This window comes from Phodopus roborovskii, unplaced genomic scaffold, assembly GCF_943737965.1.
Source record: "Phodopus roborovskii unplaced genomic scaffold, PHOROB, whole genome shotgun sequence".
NCBI classification, from domain to species: Eukaryota; Metazoa; Chordata; class Mammalia; order Rodentia; family Cricetidae; genus Phodopus; species Phodopus roborovskii.
The window spans coordinates 28,349,117-28,371,956 of NW_026126482.1; the positions used below are offsets into that span (position 1 = coordinate 28,349,117).

Sequence of the window (22,840 nt, forward strand, 5' to 3'; positions counted from 1 at the left end):
GGAAGATTATTCTTCACTTTCAAAAGTATTTATCCTACCTGACTGGTTTCATCTTTTCCTCCTTTCCTACCACAACATTTACCGGTTCTCAAATCTTCAACAAATAATATCCAATTTTGGTTTATTTAATCTAAGATCTTTAATATGCAGTCTCTCAAGTAGTTCTCAGAATACTGGTGTCATGAAGTTTTAGGTTCTATGCTAAAGAGTCTAGATTATAAGCTTACATACTTATTGCCGTTGCACACAGCTGAGCTTTACCCATCATGGTACTGTTACAAAATATTATGGTAGAGTTAGAAAGTTAGCTATGGTATAGTTAAGGGTTTCCACTCTTGGAATTCCTATAAATTATGTTAAGCTTACTTTTTGTTTACTGATTTACAAGCAAATAGTATAATTTTCTTTTTGCTTTCTTTTAAGCCAGTTTTCCTTTCCTCTGATTACCATGCTTTTAAATATCTATTGCTGGAGAAATTGAAACCTTAAATGGAAACAAGTTTTATGGCAATTAGCATGTTATTTTCTCAATAATATTCAAGATGTTTAACCTGCTGCTATTCGTCTGCATATATTTAGAGATGCTGAGAATACTATCTCTAAACTTACTTGCTTCCAGAATCAAATAGACTGGATTACATTCAATTCATTAGTTTTTTTACTTTGAGGGAAAAAAAAGACTGTACTTAGAATTCAGAAATTCACTGAATTTTAAAGGTACAAAAGGAACATTTTGAAAACAGTTCAACTTGTTTATGTTTTCTCTTCATTCTTTCTTTATCAGCATGCTTTTGAGATGAACATATGTAACCCTTTGCAGAAGGAATGAGAAATGACATTTTAATTCGACCAAAAATCCAATATAAAGCAGTGACTGTTAAATATGAGACTTTTGTGAAAAACCAGTGGCCCTGTTTCCTTCTCACACTGGAAAGATCAAGTACCACTTCTAAGAGGTACAGCCAGATATGCACACAAAGGCCTGTTTGTGTTCATATAAAAATTAAAAGTCCATAAACATTTTGGCTTAAATACTTTTAGAAGGTTGTCTCAAATGAAGTCACTGTTATAAGTGCTTGACAACATGGTGTAGTACAATATGCCCCAAAGCCAAAATATGAAAAGATCCACCTGAGATTACAGTGATTAGATCTTTTAATAAAAATGGGCAAGTGTTGCATGGCACGGAACCCAGCCACTCACACACAGTAAGGCCATCTACTTGACAGCTCAGGCTTTTTCATTCTAGAAGACAAATGGTTTTGTATATGGAGGATGCTCCTAGGGTTCCAACAATAACATATTTGCTGGCATAGGAAGCTTTTTTATAGTTCTCACTTAAATGTTCTGAAATAAGTCTAAATTAGTTGGTCCCTGAAAAAAGAAATACCATTATTTGAAAATCTGTAGTTTGCTACTTTTTATTTAGCGAATTTCTTTTGTTTCTAAGTTTATTAAAATGAGATTACTGTAGGGACTTGTGATTACATTTTTTGCCAAAATTAAAGGCAACAGTCATAAAAATAGAGAGAAGCATGTCTTGTGTAAGAAACATGTGTTTTCTGACAAGTGATCAGGTTATTGACATGTGTAGATCAGACAGGTCATGCCGGTGTCTTATTGACCAATATTAATTGCACACAGTGCCTCTCATTTAAACATAAAACTGTTGGTAAATCTAGAGGTTTTGCATTTATGTATGGAGAACAATTGCTTCAACATAGTAGACCCCAACAGTGAGGTTATACCTCAATTTACCCATCTATGAAAAAGATGTGACAGCTCTAATACAATGCTAGCTACTATGTTAGGAATGTGATACAGACTCCCTTTGTCTAATAAACATTTTTATATCAATTTATACAGTCATTTCCTGTTCCTGTTAAAGTCCTGTTTCATAGATCAAAATACTTTAAGAATAATTTAAATGGAAAAAATATATTTCAACTTGAAGAACAAATGTTAAAATTGCATTAAATTATAATCTATTCTGGATAAACAAGTTGTTACAACTTTTCCAGGGTCTTTTTATAAACATTTTAAAGTATTCAGAATGTCAACCAACAGCATTTTAAAAAGTACAATTTACTAATTACCTTAGAGCTAATGGCTGGATGTTTTAAATATTTATGCAAACGTAAGCTATCAAGTTTTCATATTTTTCATAAAACATAGTTAGATCCCTGAAACTTTCCACATATTTTTATTATTTTCTTTACTATTTCTCTGGGCTGGTGTGACCTGTACAGCTTTGGGATTAACCTGACTGGACTGAGATTCATGAAGAAAGGACAGACACACAGACATGTACATAGAAAATCTGGGATTGGATGGGTTGTGTACTCTGATGCAAATACACCAACAGTCTGAAAATTCAGCAAGTTTGTATTGTACATCCAAATAGAAGAGTCAGGTCTATTGTATTAATAAGGGTGCGAGTTATTATATAGAGTTGAATAAGGAGGTAGATTTAGCTAATCTTGGTAGAGAGGATCTCTGTAGGGGAGCAAATCAGGCTGTAAATATCTAGAAAGGAGAAGTTGGGGCTATTTGCAGTTGGCATTTTCCTAGTTAATGTTTTCCGCTCACACTGTCAGCACATATTCACTCAGAGCTTCATCTGTTCCCCAAACTGGGCCTTTGTATGTTTTCATGTTTGCCTTCCTTCGTGAACACTGAAGGAACTCATAGGGAGTGTGACAGGGCACTTGGTCATGGACAGTCTAGGCAAGCCAATTCCCATGGTCAATGTTGTAGCAAAGATGGTGGAATATTGTCAAAGAAGGAGCTTTTGAATAAATTTACTTCAACATAGACTCAGAAGAAATGTCATGGTCACAATTCTAATTGCCATTAATCACAATTTTATATGCTTTACTTAAAGCCATATAATACTGAAAAGAAAGCGATAATATGCAAAGTTAAGAATTTTTTTTAGGATGACTGCCTCAAACACATGACATCTGACTGCTTTGTGGTTTAGGTTGAGGTAGGGACCCAGGCTTTCTTGACCTAGGAACCCTTTAAACAAAACAAGTATAGATACCTAATAATACTCTACAAAGTGGTGCCATGTCCTTACATCAAAAATTTGACAACACTTTAATTAATAAGCTCTGACATTGGTCCATGTTGGTAAAATTTTCTGGAACATAATTCTAGCCAGAAAATATTGGATAAGCTCATTGGCAGGAGCCATCCAGAAGTACACTCTTACCACAAGAGATTCCCTTTCCCTTGAGTGGTACCACCTTTCCAAAACCTGACAGAAGAAAATTTCAGTTGTCTTTCTAGAAATGTTTAGTTTATTAGAAAAACATGGAAATGACACTATTCTTTTAGATAAAGATGTGTTCCTGTGGTATTTTTCAAAGACTTCATTCTATGGGGTGTGTTGTGTAAAGAGTATGATGTGTATAGTTATATGTGTATAGTATGTTTTTGTGTTTGTGTGTGTTGCTAGGGATGGAACTTTCTACCTGATGGGCTAGTGTTCTATAACTGAGCTACATCCTAGCCTGTGGAAAAAACTTTAAAGTTTTCTATGTATTATATTCTTTTAAGACAAGAAATATATAGGAAGTCATCACTCTTTGTTTCATATTGTCAGATCTTGGTAAGTTGGGAATAAGAAAGTATAGGCTCCATCTAGTTATAGTCTTGGTGAAAGACACTTGTCCTAATGTATTTCTTAATTAAACACCTGATTTCAACATGTGGCTTCCACACACACATATTTGAACATGCATATGTCTGGGTATACATATATATATATATATATATATATATATATATATATATATATATACATGTGAGAAATTAAAAAAGCACACAGAATGGATTTGCAGATTCTATAGGTATAGAGCCTATGGACATGGTATAGGAAACTATAATTGGCATTTAGAGTTCTCAGGAGTAACATGTAACATTACTTGTTCTCTGCTCTCTAGCCATTCTCATTAATGAGACAAGATGTCATACCCTACACATGGACCTGACATGTTAAACTAAAGAGAACTGTGGTTCTGGTCCTCAAGATTAATCTCCAGGGAAAGTGTTAAAAATTCTCTTCACAATTAAATGATACAGTCACATTCCCTGTGTACAGAAGGCTTCTCCATCTCTTCTACCCATCCACCTACCTTCCACCTCCATTGTTGTATATAGGCACCAACTCTTTCCTGGGTCCACTTTCAGCTTCACTTACCTAATAACTACTTCCTTCCATGAATGAATGAAAGCTCTTTAATTCTAATAGCAAGATTATATGTGCAATGTAGAAGGAATATCCTCATCACATATAATACCATCTACACTCGCAGGTAGTTACACTAGAGCATTGTGGAAAGGGAAAAATGTATTTGCAATCAGTATTTTTATATTCATGTGCTACATACATACAAATACTATAATTGTGTCTCTCTAAATTTCTTGTCTCCTCTCTTTTCTTTTCTTTCCCTTTTCCTTGTCTTCCCCTCTCTTATTCTCTCTTTCTTCTCTGCCCTCCCCCATCAAAAATACTAAAAGGCAAAATCCCTGTTTTAAATTCATTGTCAGGCATAATTTGGCTTTATTCTACTTAAGGTCACCTCTATTGCAGGAAATCATTTACCTAAATTACATGGTTTGTCTTCATGGAGTCCGGCAGTGAGGCTTAGGGATGTGCCCTGTAGCTTTCTGGACCACTAGAGTGCCCACGCTGGGCCCAGGTTCCTGGGCTTGGCCTCAGGGGACCTTTAATACAAACAGTTAATTGTGCCCTTTATCCAAACCCACAAAACCATATGTTCTAAGCCTAACATCCCCTTTAAGTAAAGAAACTTACTTTATTTTTTATTCCTATTTACTCCATGCTATTTACTCTTCTGCTCATTCTTTTCAGTGGGATCATAACAACAAGAGTGTTGGGCAAGGGTATGGGCAAGACCCTTCAGTTTCCTGTCCTCTCCTTTAAAGAATTGAAATAAAGGCTAACACAAATTACAGTAAAGGTGCACACAGATTGTAATGTAACAGTGAGACTTTATTTAAAGCAAAGCTGTAGAATGTGTCAGGCTATACTGCAGTGTCAGGGACACAAGAATGAAGATACTCAAGGACTTTGATTATTGTTTGGGGCATTTTTTTTTTTTTAATTCTTACTAAGGACATAATTCCAGTGGCTCTCTGTTTAAACTGATAGGTTTAGATCATATAAACCTTTGCTTACTTTGTACATTCTTTCTCCGTATCTCATCTGGTTTTGACCACATGCATGCCCAATTATGCATAGGCATAAGATGGTCAATATTAGATTTTCCGTAAATGTTTGCTTGAGGTCACAATAGACTTCCCATAGGCCTGAGACTATGTATGGTTTCACAGGGAACCCTTAAGGTTGGTTCTCAATCTTTCTCATTTTAATTTTGAATTCCATCTTTATTTGAAACCCAATTTACATAGTACAGAGCAAGTTCCAGTAAATATATGATTATTTTTTACTAAATTGTCATCCTTTTAAATTTTATAAAAATGAGATGTACACATGAGATGTGTTATTATAGACATTTTCCTAGCCTAAGGTATTTCCACTCACTGAATATGATTTTACCACATTTTTGTTGATGGATGTATGATGGGTTTCCAGGATTCCAGCAAGATGAGTTCAAGGACCTGCTGTAAAGAAAACACAGTTCTAACTGTATGCTCTTATGCTATCAGCTTCTTCTAACAGAAGAAAATTAGAATTTAGATTCAACTATTAGACTTTACTCCTATTTTTAATGTGTTACCTGAGTAGACCAAAATATAAAAATGCAAGTCCACAGGCCCTGATTTACAATAAAATAAAATCACAAAAATAACACTTACTTAATAAACCCTATGTGTCCTGTGTCTAATAATGTGGCAGTTTAGAACCCTCTTTATTGATGGGCTAGCCCTGCTTCTAAGGGTCTCCTTTCCTGGAGAGTCCCTCTAAGTAGACAGAGATTTCTGTTGCAGGTTACTAAAAATCTTTAGAGTTTCATGTTTCTTCCCTTCCCATCATATATTAATTCCAACACACAAAATTTGGGAGCAGGTCACCTAAGAAGGGGCTTTGTTTTTAAACATACATAGCATTGTACTTACAGGTCCTTGTGTGTAGGGTGCTTGGCATGGAATCCAGGGCTGTGCTATGCTTGAGTATGCACTGGGATGTAGAACTGCATCCCTGGAATCTTAGAGGTTTCTATTCAGACTTACTTCACAGGAGGGTTAAAAAACAAAGGAGGCTGTACAGGAATAAGAAAGGAGAACTCTCTACAGTGTTGGATGAGGCTCTTGGTGGGTGTGACCTCATTTCCTGCTCGTTCCTTGACTCCTACATGTTGAGATGACAGATGCCAGTTCCTCAGTCTGTTACAAAGCCTCTGACTCACAGATTAATGATGGTGGCTGGGCACCTGTGTTGGAAGGGACAGGAGGCATTCCAGGAAGATGACTAACCTCCCACCTCTAGCCACCAAGCACATGGCACATAATACCTACCTCCTATTCACCAGGGAAAGACAAACATTATGATCCCAGTAGTTTACAGTTCTTTTTCTGTTTTCTTCACACCATGTGTCCTTTATGTCAACAATGACTTAATGATTGTAGCTATATCTTAAATTTCAAGTTTAAACATAAATACAGGAAGTTTCATCAGATCTTTTCTTAAACCCTGAAAGAATATTGTACTCCTGGCTTTTGATATCCTGTGATTTACATTTTTGCATTTGGTTTCTCCCAAAAAAACATTTGACTAGGACAGGCAAGAGAAAGGGCTGGCACTTCAAGAAGCTACCCCTCCTTCCCTGAAGTCTTTTTCAGTACCTGTGCTGGGGTTCATTCCTGTCTCCTGACTCTTTAGTTCTTAGTTTCCAGGTCCAGTTTTGGTATCTGGGCTATCCTTGTAAGATTCCAAAGCTTCTTTTCACTGACTGTACATATTCATTTATTTGTGTGAGTGTTTGCCTGCATGGATATATGTATCCTGTGTGTGTGTCTAATGCCTGCCATGGCCAGAAGCAGATGTCAGCTACCCTAGAACTCAAGTTGTGAGCTGCCATTTGGTTTCTGGAAGCTAAACCTAAATCCTCTGCAAGAACAATAACTGCTCTTAACAATTTAACCATGTCTCCAGCACACTTCACTGTCCCAAAAAGGGTAGCCATTGCACAGGTGTATACATTTCAGTTGTACAAATAATCACAATAATTTTTAAAATTATATGTCTGGTCACTGAGCTTCTGAGTTCTCCCTTTATTCAACTCCAGCATGAGAAGTGAGAATGAGAACCACTCTGAAATCATTGAAGATCTAGAAATTACAAGGCAAAGTACTACATTCTAAATAGGAGACTTCCTCTTCAGTATTAAGTTAATTATTGTACAGTCAAACAATTGAGGAAGATATCACCTCTGTACAGGAAATACAAGTTTTGCAGATAAGGATCATGTCATTTAATCCTTATCTTAAAAAAAACTCAAAACACAAAAACAAACAAACAAACAAACAAAAACCACTGAAGAAGACTCAAGAAGTAGCAGGGTGGTTTAAATTCCATTGCCTTTTGACAGTGGAGCTGAAAGTTACATTGTGATTAACTATCTGTCAGGGCCTTTGGGAAACAGCATCCTTGACTGGCTTGGGCCAGTGAGTCATCTATTAATATTATCCCTGATGAATTACAGGTTTGCTAGCTTAAGTATGTATGGCATAGGACCCTGGGATCATAAAAGTGTAATGAGGCTGTAAGAAAGCAGAGTGGCTTAGACACTTGAATGGGATCTCACCTAACTCCCTAGACCCTGACTTTTTCTGTCCTTAGCTGCTCATTCTTTCATGTATCTCTTTTTCGCTCCCTTCATTCCTTTCTTCTCTTGCTTCTCCCTCCCTCCAGAGTATCAGTTAAGGCCCTATTCTCCCAGCAAGATATCTGTGACAGGGCAGGCAGACAGTGGCTTGAGTTGTGAGGCTCCTTACCCCATCCCTTTGTGCATCAGCAGACCATGAGCAGCATGCAAAGCATTGCATTATACAGGCACTCACTCATTTCTTTCTTCTGCAGCTGTGCTTCCCATGTAGAATGGAAGAAAAGTCCACATGAGAATAAAAGGCTAGATTACACAAGTCAGAGCTGGATAGATAACCGTCTACTTGAAAGTCTTTTGCAACAGTATTCACAGCTGCAAGAACCTGGGGTTTTCAGCACAGCTCTTGACTTTCCTTTTAAAACAATCTTTTATCTTCTTATATACCAATCCCAGTTCTCATGCCTTCCCCTCCTTTTGCTCTCCCTACCTTCCCCCCCCACCCCTCACCCCTGTCCACTCCTCAGAGAGAGTAAGCCTTCCCATCGGGAGTCAATGAAGTCTGCCTCATTACTTTGAGGCAGGACCAAGGCCCTCCCCTTTATCAACGCTGAGCAAGGTATTTCTTCAAAGACAATGGGCTTCTAAAAGCCAGTTCAAGTACTAGGGATAAGGATCCCACTGCCAGTGGCCCCTCAAACTGAATGTCACCCACATTCAGAGGGCCTAGTTTGATCTTATGCAAGTTACCCATCTGTCATTTAAGAGTCAGTGAGCTCCCACTAGCTCAGGTCAGCTGTTTCTGTGGGTGTCCCCAAAATGGTCTTGAGTCTTTGCCTGTATTATCCCTCCTCCCTCTCTTCAACTGGACTCTGGGAGCTCAGCCCAGTGCTTAGCTGTGGATCTCTGTATCTGCTTCCATCAGTTTCTGGATGAATATTTTATGATGATAATTCAGGTGGTCATCAATCTGATTACAGGGGAAGTCAGTACAAGTACCCTCTCCACTATTACTGCGGGTCTTAGCTGGGGTCATCCGTGGATTCTTGAGAATTTCCTTAGTGGTTAGGCAGCCAAATTTGAGCACATAGAAGGCCTTCCCATTCCCATATTTGAGAACAACTCTAGTTTTTATTGTCATTGCTTTTTAGAAAATACCTTTTAGTGTTGGGGATTTAGCTCAGTAGTAGAGGGCTTTCCTAGGAAGCTCAAGGCTCTTGGTTTGGCCCTCAGATCCAGGGTGTATATCCTGGGAAGGGGGGAAAATACCTTTCCCAGATCTGAAATATCATTAAGTTAAAATATTGACTCAGCTTTTCATGAGCTTAAAAATGTTACTCGTTATTGTTCACTGTGTAAACTGCTAAACTTTACCATTTTAATTTTGTTTTTCACAAAAGTCTTGTAAATACTGTCCTTCTTTCCCAGTCAAGCCCAGAGAGAAGACAGAATGTAAGTCACTAGTCACTGGGGAGGCCCTTTTGTGAGCATCATATTTTCTGAGCGTCATACTTTAGATCTCACTGGACTCTACCTGCCCTTCACCTGGATATGTTCTCACTCCTGCTGCCTTGTCATTTCTCCAAGATGCAGATTCATTAACGGTGTTTCATGTCCTGGGCCAGGACCACCTTTCTCCTTTGGAGTTCTGTTCCATATACCGAGGCCTTTCTGCTTCTATTGACCGTTCGGACTCCTTGGGGTGTCACTGTGCCCTACTACTAGTGTTTTCTTAAGGTTATGGGATATTTCAGAGTCAGCCCTAAGCTGCCTCTTGATTTTTTTCTTAGAGACAGACCTCTTTTCATTCTGTCCCCATAACTTACCCAAACAACTCACTGTTGCCTCATTGGTCCTCTGGCTAATCTTCATTTGTTCCTTCCCAGGGCCCTAGTACTCTGCTCATTGATTAATGAGTGCCCAATTACATCAGCAGTCCCCTACCAGATCAGCCTCACGGGTTTGTCTAATTCAGACACTGAAGAAGCCTGTGTATTGTCTCCCAGCCTCCTCTGCTGACAGTATAGATTTTCATTATTCAGAGCCACTATTAGTTCACAGTAAAAAAAAAAAGTTTCACAATCTGATGTTCCCAGTGGCCATGCAGACTGGTTGTCACACTTGCTTCATATGTCAATAGTGGCATGTATGAAGTCCAAGGGTTGGCAATTAGTGGCCAGCACATGCCTCAGATGCCAGGGGCAGGGTGTTTGGTATCATTCCAAGCCTTCTGTGATCCCAGGCAGATAGCAACTCTTGTTGTCCTAAGCACTTTTCACCTGAGCCAGGCAGACAGGAGTGGCCAGGGTTAGGGCAAAGAAGGACACAGAGCTCCAAATTCCTGCTCAAGTATTTCATTAGCCACATGTATGTCTCAGGCCAATCTGCTGGAAGGGCATCTTAGGCAGCCTGGTGTTGTGCTTCACGGAATCTAATTGAAGATACGGGATAAGTGTTCTCCAAGAGATCCTGAGAGTTTGTACACACACACACCAAAAAAAAAAAAAAAAAAAAAAAGGGTGCCCTAGAAGATACTTGCCCAAGTTCAAGTGCCTTGTATGGCACAGGTATAGACCAGGGGAGCCTTGTTTTTCCTCCCAAGAAACCAGCTTAGATTTCTGTGTCAAGTGTCCTCCTGCCTATAGACTTTATGTACTGGAGAACAATCACATTTTACATGGGGTATAAGAAGCCAGAGTACACACTGCAGTTACTTGAAACTGTATTTAAAGCTTCACCTTGCAAAACCTCAAGTGTTCTATTCCAAACATTCATATCTAGCAGTTTCATTTGTAACTCCAGCTTCAGGAGAAGCGGTGTCTCCGGCCTGTGGAGACACCAGCATACATGTCACACACCTACACATAGCATAACACACTAGCATAGAATTTCTAAGAATTAAAAAAAATATTTTGGGGGGCTTGTTTTTTGAGTAGGGTTGGTGAGTTGGTTCAATGGTTAAGAGCACCTACTGCTTTACACAGGAGCCAAGTTCAGTTCTAAGCACTCATCTCAGATAGCTTACAGCCATATGGAACTCCAGCTCCTGGAGATTCCATAGTCTTCTATATCTAGAGGGCTCCTGGAGATTCCATAATCTTCTATATCTAGAGGGCACCTGCACTCACAGGCATATACTCATAGTGGACACATGGCACACATGTACATAATTTAAAATAATAAAAACAAATCTTTAAAGGCTCCTCTAAAAACTTATTTCAGGACATTTGCAGATGCTCAGGGATATTACCTTCAGTTCATTGCAGCAGTACCCACAGAGCATCCTCAGGAGCCTTTTTCTGTCAACAGAACCATAGGCCTATTGTATAACTTCTCTTAACATGTATGTATCAGTGCAGGTTATGATATAATAATGCAACACCAACTATGCTTCATTTATATACATCTCCATCTAGATTTCTATTTTACTCTCTCTGCATTTTTGCTTTTGACCTATTAGTACTTTTCTAGATTTATATGGGGAAAAATGCTTTCTCAGCAGAACCATCTGGCTTATTTCCTGTTCCTGTGCTGCTTTGTGTACTTTTGCAAGGCCACCCTGCAGCTTTCTGAGAGCTGGCGTTACACTGGTGGTCTTGCATCTCAACTGCAGTGATGGGAAAACTTATACTATGGGTTCCTTTAAAGTCTACTGTTTCCAAGGTGCAAGATTGCATGCTGTCATTCTTCACATAGTATTCTGTATTTTTCCCTGGTAGCTAGAGTATTGTCTTTTCAAAAAAAATCACACAGTTCTGTTCTTTAAGGGAAAAGATTTCTGCTAGAATATATATTTTCTTTTTAATGTTTATTCCAATTGTACATATGAGTATATGTTGTATCTGTCTACCTGTGGGTATGTGCAAATGTGTGCAGGTATCCACGGGGACCTGAGGTATGGTATCCTCCAGGAGCTGGAGTTATAGACTGTTTGTAAGCTACCCAGTGTGAGTGCTGGTAACAAAACTAGGGTCTATTAACAATAAATGATGGAATTTATAATGAATCATTAAAAACATGCAAATTATATAATGAAAGGATTGTACAAAGTCCACATTCTGTATGACAGAAGTGAGATGAGCCTAATTTTCAAAGACAGTTTGCAGAGATGGCAGCAGAGCTGTTAAGAATGTTTGCTGTCCTTCTAGAGGACAGGAATTTGATTCCCAGAAACCATGATGTGCGGTTCACAGTTGTCTAACTACAGTTCCAAAGAATCTGATGCCCTCTTCTGGCCTCTGCAACACCCACACATATGTGCATACTCACATGAAGACACCCTTCCCTGATTCATAACAAATACACTCTAGAATTCACACTGAGATCAGTATTAGGTGGGGGGGTTGGTTTTTTTGTTCTTTTTAATATAGATTTCACATTCTAAATCTCAATCTCACTCATCTCCCTGTTTCTTTGCATCCATCCGTTGCCTTTGCAAACTCCCCCACTCCATGATAATACAAAATACAATTTTAAAGGAAAGAAAGAAAAATATCTTCCTGGGAGCTGTAGTATGATACCATGAGTCACACAGTGTACCTTTTAGTCCACTTATCTAGCAAGTAAGTGTTCAATGCAATGAGGCATTGGCCTCCTTCAGGGCCTCTGGTTTCTTCTACAGTATTGTTAAGGGGCTCTCTCTGGGACTCCTCTTATATATCCTCTTCTTGTCCTGTGTCATGGAGCTCTGGATCTGCAGGAGTGACCCCTTCACTTGCTCTAGCAGATCTTAGATTAGGTAGATGTTGAGATGGCTAACTTATAGGCTAGGTTCTGGGCATGGGTGGTTGCTGGGTTGGTGAGCCTGCCAGCCCTCCCTTATCCTCACCACCAGGGTGAGTTCTCCAGCACCTCCCTGGCTAGCTCACCCTAAGCAATAATCAGCAAGGGGTGGGGCCAGTTGTCCTGCTCTCACACTTGGGCTGGCTCACTCATACATACACCACCAGAGCTAGCTCTTCTGTATTGCCCAGGTGAGGTGCAGGAGACACTTCCCCTAGTGCTGCCACTGGCAAGAGTCAGGGCCAGCTTTCTTCCTTTTGTGACCTCAGGGACAGCTCTCACACATGCCACAGACTGTAGAGGGGGGGAAGATCTGGCCCACACCACCAAGCCACTATCAACAGGGTTAGTCTACTATGCTGCCCATGTGAGGCGCTGGGTCCACTTTCCAGATTACTGCAGCTGGTGAGGGACAAGGTTGGAGAGGGCATCTTTCCTTTATCCTTGCCACCACATGGTAGATGAGGGATTTGGAGCCAACTCTGCCACTCTCAAAAACCTCAGGGCTGGCTCATCCGTGCATTCACCAACAAGGTTGGCTCTATTGTACTGACCGTGCAAGGTGCAGGGCCTGCTTTCCAGAGCGCTACAGCAAGTAGGGTAGCAGGCCAGCTCCCCCATTTTCATGACCTCGTGCCCAGCTCTCCCATTTGCTGCAGATTGTGTGTGGGGGGAGGGGATCTCTTCCTTTGTTACACAACTGTGCAGTAGGTGAGAGTCTGTTCTTTTTATTGTTGTTTGATGATGGAGGTTTCTGTCCCGCCAGGTCCTACCACCCTTTAGCCCCAAATAAACACACAAACAATATATTAATTATAAAATGGTTGGCTGATAGCTAGGGCTTCTTATTGGATAGCTTTGCCTTAATTATTAACCTATAACTATTAATGTGTATATATATATTCATATGGTCATCTAAGTGACCAGTGCTGCCTCTTTGTGCTTAATTTTTTATTTATGGATGGGAAACATTCTTCAAACCCAGAGAGTACACTTAATATGCCAGGGTTTGTCTGTTTGTTTGTTTTTATTTTGTTGTTATCGTTTTTGTGTACTTGTTTTGAGAATTTCTTTTTAGTTGTAGGTGTTAGGAGAGGTGCCCTGACTCATCATCCTATATTAATGGTCTAAAGATAGAACAACTCGAGTTTTGCCTGCTGTTCTCTGTGAGATATAAACATGCTTGCAGAGATGATCCCTTTTAGAAATGCTACTTTTCCATGTTCCTACTCTCCTATGACCCACATCAAGTTTAGGTGTGTAATTCTTGCTACTTCCCTTGCTTAAAAACTGTCCAGGCTATGGGAGACTATCTCATGTCAGATCCCTTTAGAAAGGTGTTTCAGTGACTACGAAATAAAAGGAGGTCAGATCAGCTACATGAAACAGAAGGGTTGTAAGCCATTTCCAGGAAACACAGCAAAGAAAGTAGCTGTTCTAATTTAATTGATCAATTGATTTCCAGAGATATGGTTTTTTTTTTTTTGTATTATTTTCATTTTTCTTATTTCTTTTCTTTGGGGAAGGATGCTAGAGAAGAAACACAGGGCCTCCTTATGATATAGCATATGGGAAGCAAATGCTATATCATTAAATTGCATCCTTGGTCATCTATGTTTTTCTTGAAGGCATCAAACCAGCTTTTCTATTGTAAATGTTTGAAGTTAAATTCTTAACTGTTCTAAAAACAACTGTCATATTTCCCAGCAAATATCAACCTCATCATGTGGTTGGATGGTTGTTTTTGCTTTTTAGGTAAATGAATAAGCACATACTTCCACAAATTATATCTTCATGGGACCTTAATCTTCCATTTTAGTACCTGCTGTCTTCTTGAAGTATAAATATGGAGGTGACATTGATTATGTGGGCTGATGCCAGCTGCTTGTGTGCCATAGTGAGGAGTGCCCTCCTGTGAGGTTTGGGGTATTCAGCTTTCTGATGCCACTATTTCTACTTAGGAAAAACCACTCTAATTTTGCCCCCTTCGGTTAATCACTAGACTTCTGTGTAAGTTTAGATTCATAGTCTATGTATGTGATTTCAGCTAAAAACACAGCCTTCCCATGTAGGCATTATAAAATAAATGATTTTTTTAAACCTGTTATAGAACAGTACTCTGTACTACAGAGTATACTTTTTTGTTCTAATGTTGTACATTTACTGAGTGACAAAAGGTTTATATAGCCTGATACCATCTCCCTTCACTCAGTCCCACAACTTTCACCAATTATTTTGGACTATTGAAAGCTGATACCTATTTTTGTTTACAGCACTGGATGAAAGATGTTAATTAAAGTACCCTCTGATAGAAATGTAATTTAAGCTATATATAAAGTACATAATTTTATATAATGCTGCATATTCTAGCTGTGTGGTAACTCAGTGCTAAAATACATACTTAGCTTTTTGAAGGCCCAGGATTTGATCTCTAGTAACAATAATAAGTATTGTTAGTTCTAAAAAAGAAAACCTCTGGCAACCACACTAAAATATTAAATAATAAAATAGTCCAGAGTAATGGCTCAAAAGTTAAGAGTATATGTAGTTCTTAAAGAGGTCTGAGTTTGATGCCCAGCATTTACATCGGGCAGCTCCCAACTGCCTGTAACTCCAGCTCCAGGGGAATCTGACACGCCCCTGACCACCTCAGAGGTCGTGTGTGTTCACGCGCGTGTGCGTGCGTACACACACACACACACACACAACCACGAGAGAGAGAGAGAGAGAGAGGAAGAGAGAGAGAGAGAGGAATATTAATAAAATTTTTTAAATAATAAAAACATAACATTAATGCTACTATTAATGCTACTACTATATTTAACTCAACCAACTTCCAATATTACTTAAATAAGTAATGGATATTTTTAAATTATTGAGAAATGTTATATATTTTTTGTTTTATGTGTTAAAACTTCAGTAAAATTTAATACTGTATAGTTCATTTCCACATGAAACAAACTAACTTTGATGCATTATGAGACAATACCTGTCATCATGAATGCTGGGTATTTGTTTATTTAAAGTTTTCTTTCTGATAGGTCAAATACTAGCTTGTGCACTTTGCCCTTTTCACTAATGTCTCACTGATTCTTACCTTGTCTCCACTGATCAGCTGATGGGCCCCTGCCATACCAACCCTATCCCCTGTGGTGTCCTCAAGGGGAATGTTTAGGCAGTTTAGAAGTGACCATATCCACATGTAGTTAAAAGCCTCAGTCTTGTAGAATCCTTATCGTCTGTGGGTAAGCACAGTCACTAGGGAATCTCATTGAGGGACTGCTGGATACTAGTCTAAGACGGAGCAGTTTACAGCTCACAGCAAGACCTTGGGAGGTCATTAGGAGCTTGTAGTTTTCTAAATTCTTAATTACGTATGTGTGTATATATTGATACAGATATGTACATGTGAGAGCTGGTGCTTTGGGGGACCAGAGTGGGTTGAACTCCCTAGAGCTGGAGTTATAGGCTGTTGTGGGTGCTGAGAACTGAGCCCAGGCCCATTGCAAGAGCACTAAGACTCTCTCAACTACTGAGTTCTCTCTCTAACTCTTGAGTTTTTAAGCAAAGAACCTAAGAAAACATCTAGTTGCTGACATTGAATCAACTGTAAGAACGACTGTGTGTTTTACTCTTTGTACTGTTCTTTCTGATGGTAAATTCGGAAGTGTGCAGAACCTCAGTTATCAAACAGATTGAGTAGCTATTCTCCTCAGAGGCTTTTATGCAGCACTTTTCTCCTTGGATTGTGTACTTCATTTGAAGACTGCCACACCACACTGCTTGCAGAAGCCCTCATTGGTACAAAGGATATGTACCAAGACTTAGGTTAGTTATTTTCTTAATGACATTTTTACAAACATTTGTAACTTTACTGTTGTAGCACACATCTAAGTTTTTCACTGTCGTTCTGATGTGCTTCCCATTTACTGAGCCACATCATTACAAAGTTCTCCAGGCACATTTCTCCCATCCAAGTACTAACCAGGCCCAACCCTGTTTAGCTTCGGAGATCAGACAAGAACGGGTGCATTCATGGTGGTATGGCCATAGATTCCAGGCACATTTCAACACAGAAAGTGCATGTTGTCACTTCTATGGGTCTAACATTCCTTACCTTCATGGCTAACCTTAAATCTGAGGTAACTCAAAGGTTTTTATCCAGGACACCTGATTCTGCTTTAATCTTTAGTTACTTAAAACTTTGAAGAACAGAGAGTATGATAGATTTCTTAAGTGTCTAGCTATCTGCTAGCAAGCAGCATGAAGCACTCTATGCTTTCCCAGGACCTCAGGAACCTTGACATGAGGAACAGCATAGTGTCACAGTGATAATTAGAAGAGGTGACTGGAAATAAAGAAAGAATGCAGATGGGTACACTAAGCTTTGCATGCCTGCTTGTTTGTGTGCTTTACTGATGAAATGTAGGTGTATTGGAGTAATGTCACAATTCAAATTGTATGTGTCTCAAAGAAACATACACACAGAGAGAGAGAGAGGGAGGGCTTGGAGGGGCTCCATGGTTCTCAGAAACCTGTAACTAAATGAGAGAAAATACCCATAGAAAGCTGATGTCAGATTGTGTGCTTACAGACACAAACATGCATATCATGGTCCTTAGCCCTCAGTCTCCTGTCTGAACACTAGTAGGAACTTGGGGATTCCAGCAAAAATCAGCCTCACAGATACAGGAGTGTGTACTAGAGACTCGTGTTTCTCTGGGGACTGAGAACCTCGAGAATTCACTGTTATCTCCAAGTTTCTTCTCAGAGATGCCTTGCACAGTTACACAATACCTTGTAGAGTCATTCTCACACACCAACACTCATACCTTAGGGCTATATATTGGCCCTAATGTGGTAGCCTGGATCCTTAGCACTAGCATATACAAAGGCTGGACTTAAATACTATAGGTTGAACAAGATGCCACTACATTGAAAACACTTTACAGGCCTTTCCTTGAGTTCTCCCGGCAGCTCTACAGAATGAGTATTCGATCCCCATTATTTTTCCTGAAGAATCAGAGGCTCATTTTGGTTAAATAAACTATCTAGGACATATATGGTGCCCATAAAAGGACAAAGCTATGCTGCTCTCCCTTACGCTGTGAGCCATGTTGCTTCCTCCATTTCTTGTGCCTCTGTCCTTTCTCAACTCCCCCTTTCTCTGATAACCCATTTCTACCACCATTGGCTCACTTTGCGGCTACTTTGAGGGAACTTAATTTTGTTTCTGAAGATTTCTGGTACTGTCCTCCATCAGCCATGTACTCTTTGCAGTAATGGGGTCAGGCCTATTCCAAGTACACCCGTGGCCAGGGAAGAGGTAGGGCTTTAACAAAGATGTTGTAACAAAGAACATCTGAAGCACACCAGGCAATATCTAGGCCCTGGGAAAGTTGTAGAAATCCATCAGTGGACAAGACTCTGAGAGATGATTATGGGTGAAGGGTTGTCACCATTCTGGTAGACCTTGCTCAAGGACAGGGCGGTGGGTACAAGGTTAAGGCCTCAGCCTGAAAATTTATCCAGGACAGAATTCACTGGTTAAGTCAACTAATTTTTTTGTCTTTGTTTAATCAAATAGCCCTGCCTTCTTTTGCCTTATGCTGACTGCCTGAGGAAAGGATATCTGAGATAAAAAGCAAGAAGCCTTGGTCCTCCTGAAGATGGCAAAGGGGAGTTTCACATCTCCCCAGTTCTACCCAGCCTTTCAAAATGAAAATGAGGGCTTTGACTTATACTCACTTCAGGGCAGCCCTTTCTCCAGAGTAAGACATCCCATACTAAACCTGTCAGCCAACAATTGCAGGGACAATTAACTATTTTCTCACCATTGATTACATTTATTCTATTCCGTGCATTTTCATGTTATTTAAACCTTAGGTTTTTAAAAGCACCTTTCTCAGAGGCCATTTTCCTCCACCCCTAATGCCCTATGGCCCTAGGAAGTCTGGAGGTCTTGTCCTGACACCACGTGCTCAACAATCAACAGCGCTTTTCTGTTCTGTGCCTGCCCTCCTCCCCAAAGCTGAAATAAATCAAAGTTGGTTGAGACTCAGTCGTAATAAATCAAGACCTGTCCAAAGCTGGAGCCTGCCCAGTCAAAATGTCATACTGTGGCTTTCACTGAGGATTAATTAAAGGCCTGATATAAAGCCCAGATGTGCGGCAGGAGAGCAGCCGGCTGCCTGGTGGCCATGTCTCCCAGGTTCCTGCCCACCCAAGAACATGGAGGAGGCAGATAGAAAGGCATTCAGGACTGGGAGGGTACAAAAAGGGAGGCACCCATCAGCGCATTTGGATGGCCTTTATCTAGTATTCAGAAAATAGGATTTTCCAATGAAGCAAAACAAATAAAATAACAAAATAAAGGCCTTTAGGCTATGTACACTCAGTGCTTAATCAAGGATACTGAAGAACAAGAATGAAGTAAGTGTTTTATTACTGTAAAACTAATGTTCTGAGATTGATGTATGATTTGTACTGATGTACATTTCATTGACAAGGACACTGTGTAGATTAAGGTGTTTTTTCATTTGTTTCTGTGTTGTTGTCAAAGGAAGCTCACTTTGATAAGAGGAGGTTTAGGTTGTTAATTTCTCCAAGTTCTGCCCAGGCCTACGTCATTCCACATAACCATTCATAAAGGCACTTCACTAAGTTCCTAGTAGAATAATTAAAATGAAAATATCCATTCAGTCTGAGCTGGTTCTCCTTGTGTATACAGTACTGCATTGATATAGAAATGAAAAATAATTTATTCAAAACCCTGTGAAATAGCTATGCTGTTGTATAACTTTAAACTTAAGACTTACCACTATTGGTTAGAAATTTGATTCAGAAGTTGTAAGGAATGCATCAAAGATATGAAAGTCTCTCTGTGGTGATTTGTACACTTGCTGAACACTAAAAATCACCTGTTTAGAAACTGTAGATAACATAGAGTAAAGCTACTGATTACTATGCAGAATTTTGCCAGGTAGTTCTTTAGGAGAAATAAGATTCTCTGTGACTAGGACTTAAAATTTTATAAAGCATATCGTTATGTTAACATAAATAGTTAGCAGTAGAAATTCAAGTTACCCAAAAGAACAGAGCTGTTCACAGTGTTACATTGACATTTAATCTACAGAAGTGACCTTAAGGAATCTGAAGTCTGTTGCATAAGGATTTGTTAGTCTTTTGGACTTCTCCACTCACAGATGACCTTGTATAACATCTTAGTGGTTTTGTCCCATATAGTTGCTCAAATATTGAGGTTGGATCAGAACTCTACAGCAATTTCAGCACTTTCTCAAATATTCTACATGTTTTTCTTCTGATTGCTGAAGACTGGTTGATCATTTAAGATTATTAAGTACCTAACAGCATATTTTTCTAAAGTGTGTCTTCAAGGGCTCTTGGTGTAGTTATCTAGAAAAAATAACTTACTACAAATGTGCATTTCCATTAGTCTAGATGTTAATGTATTTGGAATAATTACCATTTCATGCTTTATTGTTTTAGTCAATAAATAACTTGTATTCATCAATGCCTTTTAATCCATATTTTAATTTAAGTGAAGTTTAAAAGCCAGTGGCAGAGAGAAGACTGCATTTTAGGAGTCAAAAAAATTTAGAGATATTAGCTGTCCACATTGTTCATTTTAAATGCCCATGTTTGTTCCTCAACATATGGGCTTTAGCTTTAATTCTACACTTGTAGAATTTTGGGTCACTTATCACTGGGAAAGTGGCAAAGGGTCTTGTGTACTTTCCTACTCTTACCACTAGATTGTTCTTTCATATTTATTTTTTAGGGATATTTCCACCTTTAGATAAAATTATCCTCAGCCAAAATCCCCTAGTTCCACAGTACTCCTTGCCCTCTTCACATTATTGTGCACATGGACTTAGTAGCATTATTAATCACTTAATTGTTCACGAAATCTGCTAACTCAGCTGAATCCTCAAGAGGCAGAGTATTCTTCATGTGTCTCTGTGGAATTTAAAACACACAGGATGACGGGATAGGCAAAGGCAGACTTCTGTCTACTCTTTTAAGCTACAGAGGAACAGTTTGGTGTGTCATTGTCTCAACATACTGAGGCACCAAAGATTTCTCTGACAGCCTTTAAAACCATCTTATAAAAGGAGCAACAGAATTTATAGTCTATAAAGTATTTTGGAAGATATGTTAGCTCTTTTATTTGGTTGGCTTTTAACCCATGTAAGCACTAATAATAATCCTCAGCTGATCTGAAGGAAATGGTGGCATAGTTCCTAGAATTGTCTTTTCATTATATATCCTTAAAAAAAAAAAAAAAAAAAAAAAAAAAAAGCTGAGTTTACCAGCCTTGGTGTAGCTTTAATAAGAGTTATCACATACATTGTTAGAATTAACACTAAATACAAAAAGTCAAAAGACTATCTTAAAACTTCGTTAAATTAAAAATCAAATGCAAGTCTGTCAACTGAAAAGAGAGACCCATGTTTGTCCTCTGGAGTGGGAGCCAAGGCCTCAGGAACAAGGATCCTACATCTCTGTCACTTGGCTCAATGGAAAGCAGTTTGATTCTGCTGCTGATAGGTTTCTTCTCTCATTTGATGTATGTATGTGAGGTTATGCAGAGACCAGAGGATGGTGCATCTTCATCCACTTCTGTCTTTCTTATTCACTTGAGAAAGGGTCTTCAGAGAACCTAAAACTCACATTTCAGCTAAGCTGGCTAGCCAGTGAGCTCTCAGTACCTACCTGTCTCTGTTCCCCAGTGCTGAGGTTACAAGTACACAGAGCCATGTGTGGCTTTTGCATGGGTGTTGGGGATTTGAACTCTGGTATTCATGTTTACATGGCAAGTGCTCTTACCTGTTGATCCATTTCCCCAGCCCTTGTTTCTCTTTTTGGTGTTTACTGGAGAAACATTTTTGTTGGCAGTAAATGTTTAAGGAAATGGCCTGACTCACTAGCATGACACTGGGTTAGTGCAACTTTTTGACACAGCTGCATATTTAAGTTCCGTGCAGGTAACAGCCTACATTTTCATTTTCACAGTGTAAAATGAAGCTGGCCTACGCTTCCTTTCTGAAAATGCACTGACATGTGCTCACGATATGGCTATCTGCTTATTTGCACTATATTTCAATATGACAACTTACAAACTTCATAATTTATGAAATGACATATTTTCCTGGATGGGTTCCTTGCAACACAATGATAATAATATCAATAATAATAATGTGCCTGTTTTGTAAGATAGAAGAGTTATATATTAAAAGATGCATGATTGCCACTAAGTTTTGTACTAGAACATCAGCAATTTACTTTGTTTCCTTCACAAAATATTTTTGATGCTGTTTCTTATAGGCTTTACATGGTAGTCATTATTACATTCTCAATGTCTGCTTGAATACTGCTTGTTCTTGGGTGGCCATCCACCCTGAGGAGTCTGTCCATACCTCCAGGCTTTCTCTTTATTTTCTAGGCCATTGGCCCTGGGTGTTGGATGGGTTTTTTTTTTTTTTTTTCTTTTGGCGCCAGTATGGCTCCCTGCCCCTCAAAGCTCTGCTCTCTAGGAAAAGGACATTTTACGTAGAGAATAGAATGCATGTCCACTGCTTGTTACAAATGTGTAGGTAGGAGGGCCCTTCTCCTGTGACTGACCACATAACACCTGACTTGGGTCTTCTCATGGCTTTCAAGGAGTTACTGCTCTCACCCTTTCTTCCCTGCCAATCTCAACTTTCCTTGTCCTTAACAAGATGAGGTCATGCTTACAGAGCAGAGTGAGCTACAGTTCTACTGAGGTTTGAAGGGACTGAGTCTGGGCTTTGAAATGTAATATTTTTTATAGTAAACTTATTAAAGTTCTGTTTTCTTCCATCATTTCCTGAAATGGCCTGAGGGTTTTCTCTCATGGTTTAGTAGCTTTAGTATGCTTCTTGGTGACCTGCTTGCCTTAATCTGTAGCAAGAATGTGTGGTGCTATTTTAAAGTTTTCTCCTATGAAGTTAGATGCTATTTTGTGTGCCAGCACATCTGTATGAAACCAAACCATTCAAAAGGCAAAAAGCACAATTATCAGTTATATCTGACACAATACACTAAGTACGACCATAGAAAAGAAAAACACCAGCAATGACTATTAGCCATGTGCCTGCCCTGTTTACCATTCACTACACAGATAGGTTAGGTAGAAGAACTGAGGAAGAGAGGGAGTCAATGGGGAAGTAAGCAAGCTTTCATTCTAATTTAATGCT

At 39.2% G+C, this 22,840-nt stretch overlaps 1 protein-coding gene across 1 annotated transcript in view; it reads left to right on the forward strand.

Annotated features, from left to right (window-relative positions):
- Positions 1 to 22,840, forward strand: part of Gmds (GDP-mannose 4,6-dehydratase) — a 518,409-nt gene that overhangs the window by 242,999 nt on the left and 252,570 nt on the right. The gene's annotated exons all lie outside the window — the stretch shown is intronic.